Here is a 22117-nt window from a genome sequence, read left to right as displayed (position 1 = left end):
CAGTATTTGAAAATTGAGATAGCATGTAACTGTACTATTTACATTGTTTCTAAACCCAATAGGATAAGTTCAGCCGCGAAATATAAAAATCGCTTACTGCACTTAAAAACAATTTATTTCAATTAATTAACCTGTTGGTAGAAATCTTGTTTTTTTACTATCTCATAAAAGGAATCGTTTAGCTTAATTATTCATCTGTGCAGGACAAAGATCACAATAGTTTAAGGTGAATCTAAAATGTATCCTAAATGAACTAGTATCTAAATGAAAAGATAGTAATATATGTGTAAGTGTACAGAAACACATTGAGAAACACCGCAAAGCGTAGACAATATTACGCTCAAGCACATGTTTTTGATGAGGGTGTGGGTGCCCTTATCATCTCACCAGAGTCACTAATTGGTTGGTTGGTTGGTTGGTTGGTTGGTTTAAAAGGGGGGGGGGGGAAGAGACTAAACTGCTAGGTCATCGGTCCCTCGTTACGAATAAAATAATTCCACAAGGGTGGGAGTAAAATAATCGCGACAAACAGAACACAGCTGGTAGAAAGGAGGAAACTACAAGAATGACAGAAGGACAACGAACACTAAAATGGACAAAATCGGAAGGCAAAACAGCAGAGAGACGGAAGAAACATGAAGAGATCAAAACAAGAGAGTAGACCACCGTTGCTGGCTGAACCTGAGAATAAGAAGAAGTCAGCCACTCTAACACATTAAAACCTCCACCCTAAAAGCACTAGGGTGGAGTACACAGAAAGAGAAAGTACATGCGCTAAAACCTAGAGCAAATGATAAAACCCACCCTCACGAATACAATGTAAAACTAAAGCTGCTGTTGAGGCATTGTCGCCCAACACCGAAGGTGCTGGGAAAGTTAGAAGTCCGCCGCAGAGCGGCTAAAAGTAAGCGGTCCAGCAACAGGTGGACGACTGTCATTTGTGAGCCACAGCGACACCGATATGGGTCCTCGCGACGGAGAGGGTAACCATGCGTTAGCCACGTATCGCCAACGTGGACCTTGCAGAAGACAACTAATTCCCTGCGACATGACGGCATGGAAGACTTCCACACATTCGTATTATCCTTAACGACACGCAGTTTGGGAGATGGAATGGCATAACAGTACGCACAACAAAGCCGAAAAACACTGCGGCGTAAGAACATAGGTCGGTTTCGGAGATGCCCAACTCCAGAAGCGGTTTACGCTTAGCCTGTTTGGCCAGCATGTCAGTAAGTTCTTTGTGTGGAGGCCAGGACACGTCAGGATCTCAGGCAAACACCACTGAACGACCGGACCGTTCCAGGGCATAGATGGCTTCCTGGATGGACACTACCGAAAGATACCGAGGGTACCACTGCAGGGTAGCGGGCAGCACTTAAGTCATCTGGCAAGGAGTGATGTTCAATATGTCCTCCATGAACATACGCGACGATTACGTGACCACCAGCAATCAAGCCGTCGTCGTAAACCATTTCATGGCCACGGTACATGTCTACATCTACATCTACACCCATACTCCGCAAGCCACCTAACGGTGTGTGGCGGAGGGTACCTTGAGTACCTCTATCTGTTCTCCTTTCTATTCCAGTCTCGTATTGTTTGTGGACAGGAGGATTGTCGGTATGCCTCTGTGTGGGCTCTAATCTCTTCTGATTTTATCCTCATGGTCTCTTCGCGAGATATACGTAGGAGGGAGCAATATACTCCTTGACTCCTCGGTGAAGGTATGTTCTCGAAACTTCAACGAAAGCCCGTACCGAGCAACTGAGCTTCTCTCCTGCAGAGTCTTCCTCTGGAGGTTATCTATCATCTCCGTAACGCTTTCGCGAATACTAAATGATCCTGTAACGAAGCGCGATGCTCTCCGTTGGATCTTCTCTATCTCTTCTATCAACCCTATCTGGTACGGATCGAGAATAGAGAGGAAGTAACAGCTGAGAGCCGCAGGGTTAACGGAAGCCTTAGGGCCATGAGAAAGGTACCGAAGAATCTGCGGCCTACGTGTACACCATGGAGGTGTACGTGAATGGACTTCGAGGAGAGGTGGTAACGGGAAGGACTCCAGTTCAGACAGAAGGGACCAGATGCGAACGCAATCTTAAGCCCTGACGTGGGCCGCCAATGCGACGAGATGAACCGCCGTGATTCGGAAAAGGAGACGGTAATTCGGATGCACAGGACAACTATGAACGTGTGCAACGTAACTGGCGTGCAGTTGTGCACCCCTGACCTTAAGTGGAGAGGCTCTGGCCCTCACGAGGGCACTGGTCACCGGACTGTTTCTTAAAGCTCCCGTCGCTAGGCGAACGCCACAATAGTGCACTAGGTAGAGTAAACGCAACGCTGATGGTGCCGCCGAACCGTAAACCAGAGTCCCATATTCAAAGCAGGATTGAACAAGGGCTCTGTAGAGCTGCAGCAGTGTAGAGCGATCTGCACCCCAGTTGGTGTTGCTCAGGCAGCAGGGGGCATTGAGGTGCTGGCAGCATTTCCACTTAAGCTGACGAAGGTGAGGTAGCCAAGTCAATCAGGAGCCGAAAACCAGTCCCAAGAATCGATGTGTCTCCACTACAGTGAGTGGGTCGTCAGTAAGGTAAAGTTCTGGTCGGTTTCTCTCGTCCGAGGTTCGAGTCCTCCATCGAGCATGGGTGTGTTTGTTGTCCTTAGCGTAAGTTAGTTTAAGTTAGATTAGGTAGTGCGTAAGCTTAGGGACCAATGACATCAGCAGTTTGGTCCCATATGACCGTACCACAAATTTCCAAAGTTCTGGTTGATGATGAACGGTGTGTCGCCGACAGAAATGCAAGAGACACGATTTCGCCGCTGAAAGCCGTGAGCCGGAGCCCATGACTGCGCTTTGTGAATGGCTCCCTGTAAGTGCCGCTCAACAACACCAGTACTGGAAGAGCAGTACGAAATGCAGAAGTCATCCGCATACAAAGAAGGTGAGACCGACGGCCCTGCAACTGATGCTAGACCGTTAATAGCCACTAAAAGCAGACAATATGGAGCCCCCACGGAAAGTATGAAGCGACAGGAAATTCTGGATAAAAATCGGGAGCGGGTCCCAGAGACCTCACTCATATAGTCTAGCAAGGATACGATGTTTCCAGCTCGTGTCGTATGCTTTACGTGAGTGAGAAATAACGGCAACCAGATGTTGGCGTCTGGAAAAGGCTGTTCGGATGGCATCCTCGAGGGACACAAGGTTATCAGTGGTAGAGCGACCGTGGCGGAAGCCGCCCTGACATGGAGCCAGTAGGCCACGTGACTCCAGGACCAACACAACCGCCGACACACCCTACTTTCCAGCAGCATACAAAGAAAGTTGGTGAGACTGATGGGCCGGTAGCTATCCACGTCAAGCGGGTTTTGACACCGAAATTATGGTGCTCACGCGCCATTGCGATGGAAAGGCACCATCGCACCAGATGCGGTTGAAGATCACGAGGAGATATCGCTTGTAGTAAGACGAGGCATGTTTAATCATCTGACTGTTGATCCGATCCGGCCCAGGAGCTGTGCCGGGCAATGTGCAAGGACGCTGAGTAGCTCCCACTCTGTAAATGGGGCAGGGTTCACTGTGTCGTGTAATGAACGGGACTACTTTCCTTTCCATCCGCCGTTTGAGAGTGCGAAATGCTGAGGGTGGGGGGATAGTTCTCCGACACAGAGGCGCGAGCATAGTGCTCAGCGAAGTGCTCGGCAATCGCGTTGCGTCGGTAGATAACACGCCATTTATCTTAACACTGGGAACGCCTGTTGGGATCTGGTACATAACAAGACGAGAAGACGTCTGATCTTCGTCCAGTCTTGAGAAGATGACGTATGGCACGCAATAGTCGACACGTACTTCTGCCAACAGTCCTCTCCCGTCGTTTTATAACCTGACGGACATGCGCGCGGGGCTGCTTAAAGGCTATTAGGTGCTCTGGGGAAGGGTGCTGCTTATGTCACTGTAGAGCTCACCGACGCTCTGTAATTGCCTCAGCGACTTCCGGCGACCGCCAAGGGACTCTCTTTCGCCGGGGGCACCCTAAGAACGAGGGATTGCCTTTTTCACCGCAGAAACGATCGTTTTAGCTACCTTCTCAACGACAACATCGATGGCACCATCAGGGGGAGATTCGGCGGTGACAACGGAGGTGAAGGCTTCAAAGTCTGCATTGTTTAAAGACCATCTGGATGGGGAAGTGACAGGAAAATGGGGAAGTGGTCACTACCACACAGGTCGTCATGTGCTCTCCAGTGGATAGATGGGCAAAGGCCACGACTACAAACTGTGATATGAATGGCCGAATATGTACCATGTGCCACACTGAAATGTGTGGGGGCACCTGTATTTAAGAGGCACAGGTCGAGTTGTGACAGTAAATTTTCGACCTCCCTACCTCGGCCAGTAAGCATGGCGCCATCCCACCATAGCCAATGCGCGTTAAAATATCCTGGAAGTAGGAAAGGCTTAGGGAGTTGATCAATCAGTGCAGCCAATAAGTTAAGGGTTACTGCACCAGGTGGAGAAAGATATACATTGCAGACAGTTATTTCCTATGTCGTCCTTATCGTGACAGACACAGCTTCAAGAGTGGTTTGAAGGAGTAGAGGTTCATCACCTACTGAGTTCAGGACATCGACCAAACTCCACCTGACACAGTTATAGTCACTACGGTTCCTGTAATATCCCATATAGTCGCGGATGGCAGGGGTTCGCATTGCTGGGAACCAGGTTTTCTGGAGGGCAATGCCGAAAGCAGGTGTAAAGCTTAAGAGTTGCTGTAGCCCAGTCAGGTTGTGGAAAAAAACCGCCGCAATTCCACTGGAGGATTGCGCGATCGTGAGACTGGGAAGGCAAGAAACACTCAATGAAGAAGTCTGCACCTCCGGGTCACCTCCTGCCACCACATGAGTACCTGTGAGATCGACATCCTTTGTTTCTGAGGGCCCAGCGAGATCTAGGTCCTCAGCAGACGCCACAATCTCCACCTCATCCTCAGACATAGTGCTTATAGGTAGTGGTGGTGTGGGTGTCACTGCAGTGCGTTGGTTCTTTGAGGTCTTTTACTTTTTAGATTTCTTTTGCTGCTCCTTAAGTCTGTATGGCTGGGAGGGCTTCACTGATTCAATGTCAGGGACTGGGAAAAACCAAGATGCCCTACGACCAGCTACCTGTGCTTGTTTCAGCTACTGGCATGTGTCAGTTTGGCCACTGGTAGGAACCTGGGGAGGGAGTGATGCAAGGGATACTTTCTACTACTAAAACGGCAGGTTATCAAGGTTTGAGTGAATTTGAACACGGTGTTACAGTCGGCATATGAGCGATGGGACACGGCCTCTCCGAGGTAGCGATGTAGTGGGGATTTCCCCGTACAAATAATTCAGTGATGTACCGTGAATATGAGGAATCCAGTAAAACACCGTATCTCCGACATTGCTGCGGCCGGAAAAACATCCGGCAAGAATGGGACCAAAACTATAGGAGAGAATAATTCAACGTGACCGAAGTGTAGCCGTTCTGCAGATTGCTGCGGATTTCAACGCTGTGCCATCATCCATTGCCAACGAAACATCATCGATATGGGCTTTCGGAGCTTAAGGCCCACTCGTGTGACCTTGATGACTGCATGACAACGCTTTATGCCTTGCCTGGGCTCGTCAACACCGACATTGCACTGGCGATGACTGGAAACATGTTGCCTGGTCAGACGAGTCTCGTTTCAAATTGGTTCGAGTGGATGGACGTGTACGGCTATGGAGACAACCTCATGAATCTATAGACCCTGCCTGTCAGCACGTGACTGTTCAAGCTTGTGGATGCTCTGTAATGGTGTGGGGCGTGTGCTGTTTGAGTGATATTGGACCCCTGATACGTCTAGATACGACTCTGACAGGTGACATGTACATAAGCATCCTGTCTGATCTTCATGCATTCATGTCCATTGTGCATTGTGCATTCCGACGGACTTGGATAATTACAGCAGGGCAATGCGACACCCCACATGTCCAGAATTGCCACAGAGTGGCTGCAGTAACACTCATCAGAGTGAACAATTCCGCTGGCTACTAAACTACCAGGACATGAACATTATTGACCCTATATAGGATGCCTTGCTACTTGCTGTTCATAAGAGATATCTACCATGTCGTACTCTTACGGATTTATGGACAGCCCTGGTCGATGGCGTGGAACGGTATTCCGCCAGAGGCAGAGAATCCTGATCTATAGGTTGTTTAGGGGCAGCTCCTGCCGCCAGTGATTGCGTGGTTGATCGGCCACCATCGGTGAGTCTCAGTGACACGAAAGATTGCTGAGTGAGGGCAGGTACCATTGGGTGGCGCTGTAGGAGACACATGCCGTGGCGGAGAGATGGAGAGGAACTTGTTTCTTATGGGCCTTCTTGGAAGCAAGATGTTGAGATGAGGGAGGAGTCTACGGTTGTGTGGTCTGGGTACGTAAAAAATCTTAATGAGTCGATTCTTTTTTGGAAGAACGGCGTCCGATTTTGGGGTTCGTGATTTAGCAGTAGCTGATGAAGCTTGAGCCTTAGAGTGATTGGGTGATAGTGGGAAGCTGGAACTGGCGATCTTTGGGCTGGCCGATCTGACGAGCGAGGCGCTAAAGGTGAGGTCGCAAGTCTGCATGACTACCTCATTATCAGGTCGAGGAGAAGCGAGGACAGTGCTATATTTACCCGCTGGGAGCACAGTAGATTTTCTACTGGTGAATAACCTACGAGCAGCAAACCTATACACTTTTTCCTTCACTCAGATTTCCTGAGTAATTCGTTCATCTTTAAAAATAGGACAATTTATAGAGGAGAAGTGTGATCGCCCATACAGATGATGCAGCGAAGCGATGTCGGTGGACAATCACCCTGATGGGCATCCCTGCCACAGGTAATGCATATGGCCGTATTGGAACACGACTGGCTGGTATGAATAATCCTCTGACACTGATAGCAGCGCGTAGGGTTGGGGATGTAAGAGCGAACTGGAATTATCTCATATCCCGCTTTAATGTTTGAAGGAAGTTGAACACTGTCAAACTTCAAAAAGAGAGTGCGGGTCGGTACCAATTTCTTTTCAATCCTTTTCATTACTCTGTGTACAGCCGTTACTCTCTGATCACACAGGTAATTTTGAATGATCTCATTTGATAATCCCTGGAGTCATCGTTTATAAAGCACCCACGTGTGATGTGTTTAGTGAACGGTGCACTTCCACTAAGACAGGGAAGGTCTGTAGCAGTGCAGTTCGAAACAGTTTTTGTGCCTGGAGGGCAATGTGTCTGTAACAACAAGGTGCCATTTCGTAACTGAGTTTAAGACTTTACAGGACCTGCAATTGCGTCGACACTTTTTTAATAATAAAAGGGTTTATTGTTTAGCAGTCTTGGCCTTCATCAGACCGAGAAGCAACTAGAAACTTATGCGTTACCCCGTCACTAGCTAAGCGTGGGAACGTTTGGGTCAGCCTTCAAACACGTACAGGGAGGACAAAAAGAGAAGGGGAGGAACAAAAAAGGAAATAAGAGAAGAATTTTCAAACCCTGCAACGCAGAAGAAGGTAGAGACAAGGTAAAGAGAAGTACAAAGTAAGGACAGAGTCTTTCCATTATAGAGACAAAACAAGAGAACCATTTCATACATTCACAAGTGTCCGTCTCAGGACATAGGCACAAAACATACTCCCGAAGAGAGGTATAATTGGAATGGATGGGACGAGGGGCAGGGGGGGGGGGGGGGGGGAAGAATCGAGGACAGGGAGGGATGTGGAAAGAAAAGGTATGTAGCCCAGAAAGGAAGGAGAGCTGCACTAGCTTGGGGTCTCGCGCTCCCCACGCACGTATCCGCAAAAGAGTTGTGGACTGTTTGCGTGCGTGCGTGCGTGCGTGCGTGACCGTATTATATGTAGCCACATGTCCCTAGTATCAATTTGAAGCTGAACTTTTCCCACTATTCCGTATCTTTTACTGTTTATGTAAACTGTCTCACCTGCATCAAGCTGGAATATCTCATAAGCTTGACGCGACAGTTCCACATAACATGAAGTTCCACACAAGACAGCAATCGCTTTCATTTTCAAAACGGATAAATCCTGAGTTCCAAATGTTGTAATTACTCTGGAACTAGGAATCGGCCTTTGAAGAATGAAACATCGTTGGGTTCGTCTTTTTTCGAATTACGATACCAGCTGTGAAGATTACTACAGTTCCTAAAAAACAGTTCATATCGGTATCAATGAAATTAATATCACTATGAAAAGTGACCATACGTTATTTAGTACTACTGTCTCACAATTCACCTAGGTGATAACACAATTATACCTCAAAAGTTTCATGAAATATCGTAGATGAACAGCTTAGCTTAATCACACTATACATTTGAGAATGCTGGCCTGATACTGTTCAGGCCTCAAGTTATCCTTGATAGTGACGATAGGTCGGCCATCCGTATATGATATCGGACGAAAATATTACCTCCCTGGTTTAAACGTGCGAATGCATGCCGGAGACTGAGTCGTACGTGGTCGCCCTCACACTCTTTTTCTATGTCGACTGTCAGCAACTGCAGTGCTTACTGACGCTTGTGTTTCCACCCTACGTGGCAAAAGGAGGTACCCTCATATAACGGCATGTGGTGACATTAACACTAATAACAATGCCAATCCTGCAGTGCACCGTCTGAACATCATTTCTATAAGGATGGGTACCCATAAGGTAAATAGTATACTGTCTACATTAGTTCAGTAGCGAAAGTTTAATTTCAACAGTCGCGTATAAATTCTCTATACATTTAACGGAACGCTGTTCCAGTTGATAGTGGCATAATGCGTGTGACTTCAGAAATTTTAATATTTGTACCACTAACTTCTCCACGTGTGCATTGCCTGAAAATTTACCACGAAGTGCTTCTTGATATGGAAAACAACGAATCTCGTCTTACGATCCGATATTTTTGCTCTTTCGTTGTCTACTAGATCATTAAATCCTTTCTACATGGTGTTATAACGTCGTTTCATATAAAATTTGCAGTACCCTTCTATTATACAACTGCATAATACATATTAAGAATTCTCATACCTTTAATCTGTCATTCTCATTAGTTTTAAAGGCTTGTGACGATAAATCTCAGGACTGCCTCTTTTTGTGCAAAGAACTGCTGGACCTGTGAATGTCCATACCACGAATAAATAGCGAAGGGGAAACAGCGCTGACAACGATTCTGTCGAACTGATAAGAGTTTTGCCGTCTGTAAAATACCACACCGCAATTATAAATGAACGGTAGTGCTGTACTGGTTATTTCCTAAAAGTACCAAGGAAAGTCGAAACAAACCAAGTCTTGCCCCGCACGCAGCTCGCACATTTGACTCGCGTGTGGTTTGGTTTGGTTTGCTGTTGTTGGTCTTGGTTTAGTGAGTACTCCCGACACTATTAAATCAAATATTCCTGCCTAATGTCTTAATTGCCTTGATATTAAAACTCCGCTTTACAACTGATCCGGTGCCTGTTTTTATTCTAACTAGTCTAGTGTAGTTACGAGCCTGCGCAACTGCGAATAGGATAACGAAAGCATGATCGTATCCAAAATAGACTCAAATGTATCTCCCACAACAGTAGGGCAAGTTTATATGACTATTAGTTCCGCAGATGATGAAACTGCAGTAATGGATGATTAAATGGAATGTGTTTAAAAAAATGGTTCAAATGGCTCTGAGGACTATGGGACCTAACTTCTGAGGTCATCAGTCCCCTAGAACTTAGAACTACTTAAACCTAACTAACCTAAGGACATCACACAAGTCCATGACCAAGGCAGGATTCGATCCTGCGACCCTAGCGGTCTCGCGAATCCAGACTGTAGCGCCTAGAACCACTCTTCCACAACGGTCGGCAAAATGTGTTTCCCAGACTGTTACAGTAACAAAAATTTAATTATGAAAGCAGATTGAAATTCGATAGGACTGAAAGAAAACCAGGAGAGAGGGTAGCAGAAAATTGACCGAGGAAGAGGAATGAAAGAAGCCGAGTACCAGAATTCTGCACAGACAATAATTTAATCATTACAAACACTGGGTTTGGGAATACTGAAAGGCAGCTGTAAATGTGGAAGAGACCTCGAGACAGATTATACACTACAATGGTGAGACAAAATGCTCAAAACCGGTTCTACATTGCAGTGCATTTTCAATGGTAAATATTGAGTGATCACAATTCACTGGTTTCCAAGACTTAACGACGAAAGTAACTTTCGCTTGATGTGTCCATGCCAAGTAACAGTTCGATCGTACGAGGAGTACTCAAATGAATACAAGACAAACGAAAAATGGAAGGAAACTGCTTATTATTTCAAAAATGATCGCTGTAGCTCTTAATACACTGATCCCGCTGTGAGAGAAGATGATCAATGCATTCATGGAAAAAATCTGCTGTTATCCATGAAACCGTGATTGTACACAGGCGTCCACCACTCCGTCCGAAGCAAATCTAAAGCCTACGGGAGATCGGGACTGTATGGCGGATGTGTGAATGCTTTCCACTGATATTTCTGCAGCGTAGTCGAAACAACCTTGGCAACGTGTGGGAGGGAATTATCCTGCAACAGAATGATGCCGCCCGTCTGGATTACTGGTCGTTTGGGCTTTATAGTGCTCTTCAGTTTTTGCTAAGTGTCCATGTGCCACTGTGAGTTAATCGTGGTGCCGTGTTCAGGAAAGTCAATGAGCAGTGGACCCTTGCAATTGAAGAGAAAGAAAGAAAGAAAGAAAGAAATCATGACTTCCCCGGAGCTGGCGTAACTGTTGTTTCGGCTACGCTGCATAAATTTCACTCTGAAGCCCTTACACGTCATCCATACAGTCCAGATCCCTCCTATGCGATTACCATGTTTTTGGAGCCCTGAACACAGACATTCGTGGTCATCGATTTCCTGCGGACTAAGAGGTGCACACCTGGGTACAATCATGGTTCTGTGGGCAATCGATAACATTTTTTCATGAAGGCATTAACAGTTTCGTCTCTCAAAGGAATAAATTTATTAACAGTTATGGCGTTTACTTTTGCAATAATCAACAGTTTACTTACTTTTTCCATGCCTCTCATGTTCATTGGACGTCCTCTTACACAAAGTGCACCTTACAGCACACTGCAGAACATAACAAAGATACACTCCTGGAAATGGAAAAAAGAACACATTGACACCGGTGTGTCAGACCCACCATACTTGCTCCGGACACTGCGAGAGGGCTGTACAAGCAATGATCACACGCACGGCACAGCGGACACACCAGGAACCACGGTGTTGGCCGTCGAATGGCGCTAGCTGCGCAGCATTTGTGTACCGCCGGCGTCAGTGTCAGCCAGTTTGCCGTGGCATACGGAGCTCCATCGCAGTCTTTAACACCGGTAGCATGCCGCGACAGCGTGGACGTGAACCGTATGTGCAGTTGACGGACTTTGAGCGAGGGCGTATAGTGGGAATGCAGGAGGCCGGGTGGACGTACCGCCGAATTGCTCAACACGTGGGGCGTGAGGTCTCCACAGTACATCGATGTTGTCGCCAGTGGTCGGCGGACGGTGCACGTGCCCGTCGACCTGGGACCGGACCTCAGCGACGCACGGATGCACTTCAAGACCGTAGGATCCTACGCAGTGCCGTAGGGGACCGCACCGCCACTTCCCAGCAAATTAGGGACACAGTTGCTCCTGGAATATCGGCGAGGACCATTCGCAACCGTCTCCATGAAGCTGGGCTACGGTCCCGCACACCGTTAGGCCGTCTTCCGCTCACGCCCCAACATCGTGCAGCCCGCCTCCAGTGGTGTCGCGACAGGCGTGAATGGAGGGACGAATGGAGACGTGTCGTCTTCAGCGAAGAGAGTCGCTTCTGCCTTGGTGCCAATGATGGTCGTATGCGTGTTTGGCGCCGTGCAGGTGAGCGCCACAATCAGGACTGCATACGACAGAGGCACACACGGCCAACACCCGGCATCATGGTGTGGGGAGCGATCTCCTACACTGGCCGTACACCTCTGGTGATCGTCGAGGGGACACTGAATAGTGCACAGTACATCCAAACCGTCATCGAACCCATCGTTCTACCATTCCTAGACCGGCAAGGGAACTTGCTGTTCCAACAGGACAATGCACGTCCGCATGTATCCCGTGCCACCCAACGTGCTCTAGAAGGTGTAAGTCAACTACCCTGGCCAGCAAGATCTCCGGATCTGTCCCCCATTGAGCATGTTTGGGACTGGATGAAGCGTCGTCTCACGCGGTCTGCACGTCCAGCACGAACGCTGGTCCAATTGAGGAACCAGTTGGAAATGGCATGGCAAGCCGTTCCACAGGACTACATCCAGCATCTCTACGATCGTCTCCATGGGAGAATAGCAGCCTGCATTGCTGCGAAAGGTGGATATACACCGTACTTGTGCCGACATTGTGCATGCTCTGTTGCCTGTGTCTATGTGCCTGTGGTTCTGTCAGTGTGATCATGTGATGTATCTGACCCCAGGAATGTGTCAATAAAGTTTCCCCTTCCTGGGACAATGAATTCACGGTGTTCTTATTTCAATTTCCAGGAGTGTATATGCAACGAGACGAACAGAAGTATCGTTTATATTCAAGGACAGTAGCTACACTGAAATAATCGTGACTTACGATGGTCCCCTAGACGCTACAGAATGTGAGGTGTGGTTCTTAATAGGGTCTGGTCACCAAGGACGGCAATGTATGCTCTGCAACCTGCTCCCATGCTGGTCACAGGGTCGGTAAGGAGTTATTGTGGCAGGGCGTTCTAAGCCTCCATTAGCACTGTTGACAACTGCCGGATGGCCATTGGTGCATGTGGACGTGCTACGATACCCTATCCCCAAGACATCATCCATGTGCTCGATGCGATTTAAGCCGGAGGACGGGAAAGGCCTATCCATTTGCCAAATATCGTCAGGTTCTAAGGGCTCCTCCACCTGCTTTGTTCAATGCGGTCACGCATTGTCATCCATGAAAACGAAGTCAGAACCGAATGCACCATATGAAAAGACTCACATGGGTAAGTAGTCTACACTACTGGCCCTTAAAATTGCTACACCAAGAAGAAATGCGGATGATAAACGGGTATTCGTTGGACAACTACATTACACTAGAACTGACATGTGACTACATTTTCACGCAATTTGGGTGCAAAGATCCTAAGAAATCAGTACCCAGAACAAACACCTCTGGCCGTAATAACGGCCTTGATACCCCTGGGCATTGAGTCGAACAGAGCTTGGATGGCGTGTACAGGTACAGCTGCCCATGCAGCTTCAACACGATACCACAGTTCATCTAGAGTAGTGACTGGCGTATTATGACGAGCCAATTGCTCGGCCACCATTGACCAGACATTTCCAGTTGGAGAATGTGCTGGCCAGGGCAGCAGTCGAATATTTTCTGTATCCAGAAAGGCCCGTACAGGACCTGCAACATGAGGTCGTGCATTATCCTGCTGCAATGTATGGTTTCGCAGGAATCGAAGCGTAGAGGCACAGGTCGTAACACATTTGAAATTTAACGTCCACTGTTCAGAGTGCCGTCAATGCGAATAAGAGGTGACCGAGACGTGTAACCAATGGCACCCCATACCATCACGCCGGGTGATACGCCAGAATGGCGATGACGAATAGACGCTTCCGATGTGCGTTCACCGCGATGTCGCCAAACATGGATGCGACCATCATGATGCTGTAAACACAACCTGGATTCATCCGAAAAAATGACGTTTTGCCATTCGTGCACCCAGGTTGCCACTGAGTACACCATCAGAGGCGCTCCTGTCTGTGATGCAGCGTCAAGAGTAACCGCAGCCATGGTCTCCGAGCTGATAGTCCATGCTGCTGAAAACGTCGTCTAACTGTTCGTGCAGATGGTTGTCGTCTTGCCAACGTCCCCACCTGTTGACTCATGGATCGAGACGTGGCTGTACGATCCGTTATAGCCATGCGGATAAGACGCCTGTCAACTCGACTGCTAGTGATACGAGGCCGTTGGGATGCAGCATGCCGTTCTGTATTAACCTCCTGAGCTCACCGATTCCATATTCTGCTAATAGTCATTGGATCTCGACCAACGCGAGCAGCAATGTCGCGATACGATAAATCGCAATCGTGATAGGCTACAATCCGACCGTTATCAAAGTCGGAAACGTGATGATACGCATTTCTCCTCCTTACACGAGGCATCACAACTACTTTTCACCAGGCAAAGCCGGTCGACTGCTGTTTGTGTGTGAGAAATCGGTTGGTAATTTTGGAATGTAATGTTGTTGTAATGTGTGTGTAATCTTACGGGACTTGACTGCTAAGGTTATCAGTCCCTAAGCGTACACACTGCTTAAGCTAAATCATCCTTAGGACAAACACACACACCCATCCCCGAGGGAGGACTCGAACCTCCGCCGGGAACAGCCGCACAGTCCATGACTGCAGCGCCTTAGATCGCTCGGCTAATCCCTCGCTGCGGTTGGAGCCCGTAGTTTCAACTCGAATCACTGTTTAAGAGACCATCGCTTTTTCCTGCACATTTTTAACTGTCCCAAATCTCGTTCCTTTCCGGGCATATTTCGGTTTAGGGAACAGGACGACAACCTTGTGAGTAGTATGGGTGTTTTAACAAAGGGATACCAAGCTAGATGTAGAATCCATGACTTGATTTCCTCAAATCAGTTCCCTTTCTTCTTTCTCGTTCACGGAATTTACATAGGATATCATTATATTTCTTATTAACACTTCGACATGAAGGCACCTAATTCTCGCACATAGTCCCACGGATGTCGAAAACAAATTCGTCGTCACGTAAGTGACGACTTTCGTAGCCATTGTCATTGAAGATAAAGTCTTTTGTGTTAGGCCACGTAATATTTCTTCTACACGATAGACGTTTCGATCCCTCTCCTGCGATCTCCTTCAGATTCTTGTGGTGTCCACGGTTAGCTCCGCGGACATCACACGGTCCTGAAGAAGATCCCAGGCGCTTAACAACCCAAAAGATTTTACTTCCAGTCAACAATAATCATTACTTCGAATTGATTTTTACATTCGAGCCTTCTTTAATTTCATTTTATTCGGGCGCATCCTGTTCACTGACTGGCGCTTCGTTTTCGGATAGTAAGAAAAAGCTATGATTCAACACATGCTATTACTTTCACAAAAATCTTAGTTTTTTTATGGTTTCCAGATATATTCATTCGAGAGCTTTGGGGAGGACTTTTGAATCAACTTATGTAAAAATTATCATGTAAAACCTGGCGAATTCTTTCTCTTCCCATTCTTACAGTCTCGTCAGCAGTACATACATTCAATCGACCGTATTGTAGGATAAAACCTCTAATTTCTTCCAAGTTCTGATCCATTGCTGACGGTGAGGTTTTGCTGTGAACGTGACTCATCTTCAATCCCTGTTTGAAACGCTTACACCAATCCAAAAGTAGAGTGCGTTGAAGAAGCATCACCATACATTTAATTCAACAAATAATGTTCCTCTGCCGGCCGAAGTGGCCGTGCGGTTCTAGACGCTGCAGTCTGGAACCGCGAGTCCGCTACGGTCGCCGGTTCGAATCTTGTCTTGGGCACGAATGTGTGTGATGTCCTTAGGTTAGTTAGGTTTAACGATGTTCTAGGGGACTAATGACCTCAGGAGTTGAGTCCCATAGTGCTCAGAGCCATTTGAACCATTTTTGAACCAATGTTCCTCTGCGGTCCACATTCCACGTTTTACTAAAAAATACGCATTAATCCCTTCTCTTTGAAAACATTATGGTTGGTTGGTTGGATGTGGGATTGAAGGGACCAGACTGCTAAGGTCATCGGTCCCTTGTTCCACGATAAAATCACACGAAATAAAAACTGTCAGTCGTTAAAAACGGAGAACTGAGACAAGGGACGACACAATACAAGAAAGACAAAGACCAGACAAACGGAACTAAAATCACACCGAGTATGAAGGTGGTTGGCCGACCATGAAAATAAGGAAAAGCCAACCACCAAATGACATTAAAACCCACAGTTTAAAACCACAGGCCAAAGGCCCAAGTCAATACAGGAAATAAAAGGACAAAAACTCAAATCATACGATAAAAACCCCCTGCCCGAATAAAACTCAACACGAGGTCCGCCATAGCAACGTCATCACATAAAAGGGCAGGGAGGGTATCAGGCAGCGCAAACGTCTGCCTGAGTCCTGTTAAAAGCGGGCAGTCCACCAAAATGTGGACCACCGTCAGAGCTGCCCCGCACCGACATAGCGGTGGGTCATCCCGGCGCAACAAATGGCCGTGCGTCAGCCACGTGTGGCCAACGGGCAGCCGGCAGAGGACGACAGAGTCCTTCCGAGAGGCCCGCATGGAGGAGCGCCACACACCGGTCGTCTCCTTCACCGCCCGAAGTTTGTTGGCCGTGGGCAGGGTGCGCCACTCGTCACCCCAGGCACCAAGCACTTTCTGGCGCAAAAGTGACAGGAGATCACACTCCATAAGGCCGAGTTCCAGAGCCGGTGAACTCACTGCCTGTTTAGCCAGCGTGTCAACCCGCTCATTGCCCGGGATGCCGACATGACCAGGGGTCCAAACAAAGACCACGGAGCGGCCGCAACGGGCAAGAGCATGGAGCGACTCGTGGATGGCCATCACCAGACGGGATCGAGGAAAGCACTGGTCAAGAGCTCGTAAACCACTCAGGGAGTCACTACAGATGACAAAGGACTCACCTGAGCGGGAGCGGATATACTCTAGGGCGCGACAGATGGCAACCAACTCGGCAGTGTATACACTGTTCCCGGGTGCCAGCGACCGTTGCTCACAATGATCCTCTAGAGTAAGAGCGTAACCAGTGCGACCAGAGACCATCGAACCGTCGGTATAGGCCACGGCAGATCCGGGAAACTCGGCAAGGAGAGAAACAAAGCGGCGGCGGAGGGCCGGAGGAGGGACCGAGTCTTTCGGACCCTGTGCCAAATCCAGCCGAATGCATTGTCGTCGCACACACCAAGGGGGCAGACGGAGATTGGCCCGGAAAACAGGCGGGAGAGGAAAAAACTCAATCCCACACAGTAGAGCCCGGATGCGAACCGCGATCGTACACCCTGACCGGGGCCGCCTGTCTGGAAGATGGACGATCGAGTGCGGGAAAAGGGACGGTAGTTGGTATGCCCTGGCAAGCTACAAACGTGGGCAGCATAAGCGGCCACAAGTCGGTCGCGCCGGATCCGCAATGGAGGAACACCAGCCTCCACAAGTAAGCTGTCAACAGGGCTTGTCCGAAATGCTCCTGTGGCGAGTCGGATCCCGCAGTGATGGATGGGATCCAGCAATTGCAACGCTGATGGCGATGCCGAACCATAAGCCACACACCCATAATCAAGGCGGGACTGGATCAGCGCTTGATACAGCCGGAGAAGGGTGGACCGATCGGCACCCCATCCGGTGTGGCTAAGGCAACGGAGAGCGTTTAAATGCCGCCAGCATGTTTGTTTAAGCTGCCTAATATGAGGCAGCCAAGTCAACCGGGCATCAAATACCAGTCCCAAGAACCGATGCGTCTCTACCACAGCAAGAGGTTCACCGTCAAGGTAAAGGCGTGGCTAAGGGTGAACCGTGCGACGCCGGCAGAAATGCATAACGCAGGTCTTAGCGGCCGAAAACTGGAAGCCGTGCGCTACAGCCCACGACTGCGCCTTGCGGATAGCGCCCTGCAGCTGGCGCTCAGCAACTGCAATGCCAGCGGAGCTGTAGTAGAGGCAGAAGTCGTCTGCATACAACGAAGCTGCGACGGACGATCCCACCGCCTCAGCGAGCCCATTGATCGCAATTAAAAACAGGGAGAACTGAGGACAGACCCCTGTGGGACCCCGTTCTCCTGGACCCGGGAGGAACTATGGGACGCAGCAACTTGCACGCGGAAGGAACGCGACGACAGAAAATTCTGAATAAAAATCGGGAGCGGGCCCCTAAGACTCCACCCATGAAGTGTGGCCAGGATGTGATATCGCCAAGTCGTATCGTACGCCTTCCGCATGTCGAAGAAGACGGCAACCAGATGTTGGCGGCGTGCAAAGGCTGTACGGACGGCAGACTCTAGGGAGACCAGATTATCGACGGCAGAGCGGCCTTTACGGAACCCACCCTGAGACGGAGCCAGAAGGCCTTGAGACTCGAGGAGCCAACTCAACCTCCGGCTCACCATACGTTCTAGCAACTTGCAAAGAACGTTGGTGAGGCTTATGGGGCGGTAGCTGTCCACCTCCGGCGGGTTCTTGCCAGGTTTCAACACGGGGAGGACGATGCTTTCTCGCCATTGAGACGGGAACACACCCTCAACCCAGATACGGTTGAAAACATCTAGGAGGCGTCGCTGGCAATTCACAGAGAGGTGTTTCAGCATCTGGCTGTGGATGCGGTCTGGCCCAGGAGCCGTATCAGGGCAAGCAGATAGTGCACTCTGGAATTCCCAGTCGCTGAAAGGAGCATTCTACGACTCCGCGTGGCGCGTGTGAAAGGAAAGCCTCCAACTTTCCAACCGCTCTTTCCGGGAGCGGAAGGCCAGTGGGTAATTCGTAGCTGCGGAACACTGAGCAAAATGCGCTGCTAACCGGTCCGCAATCGTGTCGGAGTCAGTACACACCACTCCACTCAGCGAAAGCCCAGGGACAGAGACAGGCGGCCGATAGCCATGGAGTCGCCTAATCTTAGCCCAAACCGGCGATGCAGAGGTACGGACGCCAATGGTGGAAACATACCGTTCCCAGCACTCCTGCTTCCGTTGGCGAATAAGGCGTCGGGCACGGGCACGGAGCTGTTTAAAAATGATGAGGTTCTCCAAGGACGGGTGCCGCTTATGGCGTTGAAGAGCCCGCCAGCGATCTCTAATCGCCTCTGCGATCTCGGGCGCCCACCAAGGCACAGTCCTCCGCCGAGGGGACCCAGATGAACAGGGAATCGCAGATGCCGCCGCAGAAACGATGCCGGTGGTGACCGACTGAACCACCGCATCAATGGTGTCAGGGGAAGGAGGTGCGATAGTGGCGAGAGAGGAGAACAAGCCCCAATCAGCCTTATTCAGAGCCCATCTGGAGGGGCGTTCAGAAGAGTGACGCTGTGGTAGTGACAGAAAGATGGGAAAATGGTTACTACCACAGAAGTCGTCATGGACACTCCAGTGGATGGATGGTGAAAGTCTGGGGCTGCAGATAGAGAGGTCGATGGCCGAAAATGTGCAATGGACTACGCTGAAATGTGTCGGCTCTCCCGTGTTTAAGAGGCAGAGGTCAAGCTGCGAGAGAAGAGTCTCGACATCTCTACCCCGGCCAGTAATCGCGGCGCTACCCCACAGGGGGTTATGGGCGTTAAAGTCGCCCAGTAACACAAAAGGAGGAGGCAGTTGTGCTATCAATGCAGCCAACACATGACGCGAGACATCACCATCTGGCGGAAGATACAAACTGCAGACAGTAATAGGCTGAGGCGTCCACATCCTTACAGCGACAGCCTCTAAAGGTGTGTGAAGAGGTACACATTCGCTGTAGACAGAGTTAAGGATGTAGACGCAGACTCCACCAGATACCCTCTCATAAGCTGCCCGGTTCTTGTAATAACCCCGATACCCACTTAGGGCAGGGGTCCGCATTGCCGGAAACCAAGTTTCCTGTAGGGCAAGGCAGAGGAAAGGGTGAATGCTGATGAGTTGGCGAAGCTCAGCAAGGTGGTGGAAAAAAGCGCTGCAGTTCCACTGGAGTATCGCTTTGTCCATGTCCGAAAAAGGCGTGAAGGGGCCGAGGAGGCAGATCACGCCACTGGGTCACCTGCTGCCACCGATGGAGGACCAGTACAATCTGCTTCCATGGTGTCTGAGGGTCCGGCGAGATCCAGGTCCTCAGCGGACACCCAGATCTCCACCTTATCCTCGGACGCAGAGCCTGTAGGGAGCAGTGGGGTGGATGCCACCGCGTGGTCCTTGGCCTTAGAGGTCTTCTTCTTCTTGTCTCTCTGGTCCTTGGGTTTCATTGGCTGGGAGGGCTCCAGCGAGTCAGTCTCCGGGACGGAGGAGGAGCGGGAAGCCCTGCGACCAGCCGCTGGTCTGCTTTTCTTCCATTGGCTGACGTCACCCTTCCCAGAGGCGGAAACCTGGGAAGGAAGGGACCCAAGGGACCCTTTCCGTGCTATTCGAGCCAGGGAAGTTTGAGGCTTTCCCAGCTTAGAAGTGGGGACTGATGTCCCCGATGGTTGGGGGGTTGCTGCTCCTGAGGCAGGTAGTGCAGGAGCAGCAGGGAGTGAAGTGCCCCCCACAATCAAGGGGGCAGGTATAGCATTCCGGCTCTGAGAGGTGGCAGTCTGAGGGAGAGCTAATGGGGCCATAACAGTAGTAGCCGCGGCGTAAGAGGAAGTCATTCGAACAGGATGGAGGCGTTCGAACTTCTGCCTGGCCTCAGTGTATGTCAGGCGGTCCAGGGTCTTATACTCCATGATTTTGCGCTCTTTCTGGAAGATCCTGCAGTCCGGCGAGCAAGGCGAGTGGTGCTCTCCGCAGTTTACACAGATGGTAGGCGGAGCACATGGAGTATTGGGATGTGATGGGCGTCCACAATCTCGACATGTGAGGCTGGAAGTACAGCGGGAAGACATATGCCCGAACTTCCAGCACTTAAAGCACCGCATCGGGGGAGGGATATATGGCTTGACGTCACAACGATAGACCATCACCTTGACCTTCTCAGGTAAAGTATCACCCTCGAAGGCCAAGATGAAGGCACCGGTGGCAACCTGCTTATCCCTTGGACCACGATGTACGCGCCGGACAAGGTGAACACCTCGCCGCTCTAAATTGGCGCGAAGCTCGTCATCGGACTGCAATAGAAGGTCCCGATGGAATATTATGCCCTGGACCATATTAAGACTCTTATGGGGCGTGATTGTAACCGGAACATCCCCCAGCTTGTTACAATCGAGTAACCGGCGGGACTGGGCGGAGAACGCCGATTTGATCAAAACCGAGCCCGAGCGCATTTTGGACAAGCCCTCCACCTCCCCGAACTTGTCCTCTAAGTGCTCGACGAAGAACTGAGGCTTCATGGATGTAAAGGATTCACCATCAGCTCTCGTACACACCAGGTAGCGGGGCGAGTATGGTTCGCGGGCATCCTTAGTCTTTCGTTCCTCCCATGGTGTAGCCAGGGAGGGGAACGATTTGGGGTTATATGTAGTTGCGTTGTATTGAGCCCTGGAACGCTTAGAGACTGCTGGCGGCTGGCCGCCAGCAAGAGATATTGTACCACGCTTCATTGCGGGTCATCCGCCCTGATGCCACCTACTCCGACCAAGGGCCCTCCCCACGGGCGCCACCCAGCCTCAGCAACGACCACCTGGCAGGGTGGCCATTGCCGGGAGTCCCAATGCCCCAAGGAGATAGGCATCTACTCCTTGGCATACATGGGGAGTTAACGGCGCTGGCATCAGCAGAGCGATCCCTGTGTAGTCAGGGGGCTACAACCAACAGGGTACATGGCGGCCCCACCACAACGGACTGGCTACCGTGCTGGATTTCAGGTGATGTAGTCCAATATCGTCATTGGCGCATAAAGCGACACAGCATAGCAGACTGCAATAAACTGCACCCAAGAACAAATCCACGCCCAAGAGATGGTAGGTGAGCGGGACTGCTAAGCGATGACGACAAACCTGGCTAGAGATGGTATTGCATGATGGACACATCGCTCCTTGTAAGGCGCCCTTCCCCAATCGGCTCGCTCTTCGGAAAATTTAGAAGGATGGAGGTCAAACCCGTTAGGGGACCATCTCACAAGGCCAAAACGTTTGACACTCCTCTTAGTCGCCTCTTACGAACCCACAGGGGGGTGAAAACATTATGCCAAATGCTCTTACCGACAGTTTCAAAACTGCGCATACTCAGCTTCAGAGTGAAAGATACGAGATAAAGAACTGCCTAGGCTGTGGCTAAGCCATTCTCTCCGCAATACCGTTTCTAGCAGAAGTGCTTGTTCCGCAAGATAAGGTGAGGAGGTTGTGTGAAGATCGGGAAGTAGAAGAAAGGTACAGACAGAATCGAAGCTGTGAGGATGGGTTGTG

The 22117-nt window shown here is 49.8% G+C and overlaps 1 protein-coding gene across 1 annotated transcript in view; it reads right to left on the bottom strand.

Annotated features, from left to right (window-relative positions):
- Positions 1–22117, bottom strand: part of LOC126299243 (uncharacterized) — a 168082-nt gene that overhangs the window by 78744 nt on the left and 67221 nt on the right. The gene's annotated exons all lie outside the window — the stretch shown is intronic.

This window comes from Schistocerca gregaria, chromosome X, assembly GCF_023897955.1.
Source record: "Schistocerca gregaria isolate iqSchGreg1 chromosome X, iqSchGreg1.2, whole genome shotgun sequence".
In the NCBI taxonomy this organism is placed as follows: domain Eukaryota; kingdom Metazoa; phylum Arthropoda; class Insecta; order Orthoptera; family Acrididae; genus Schistocerca; species Schistocerca gregaria.
Note: the sequence above shows the minus strand (reverse complement) of the source record. Positions and strands in the feature narration are given on the sequence as shown.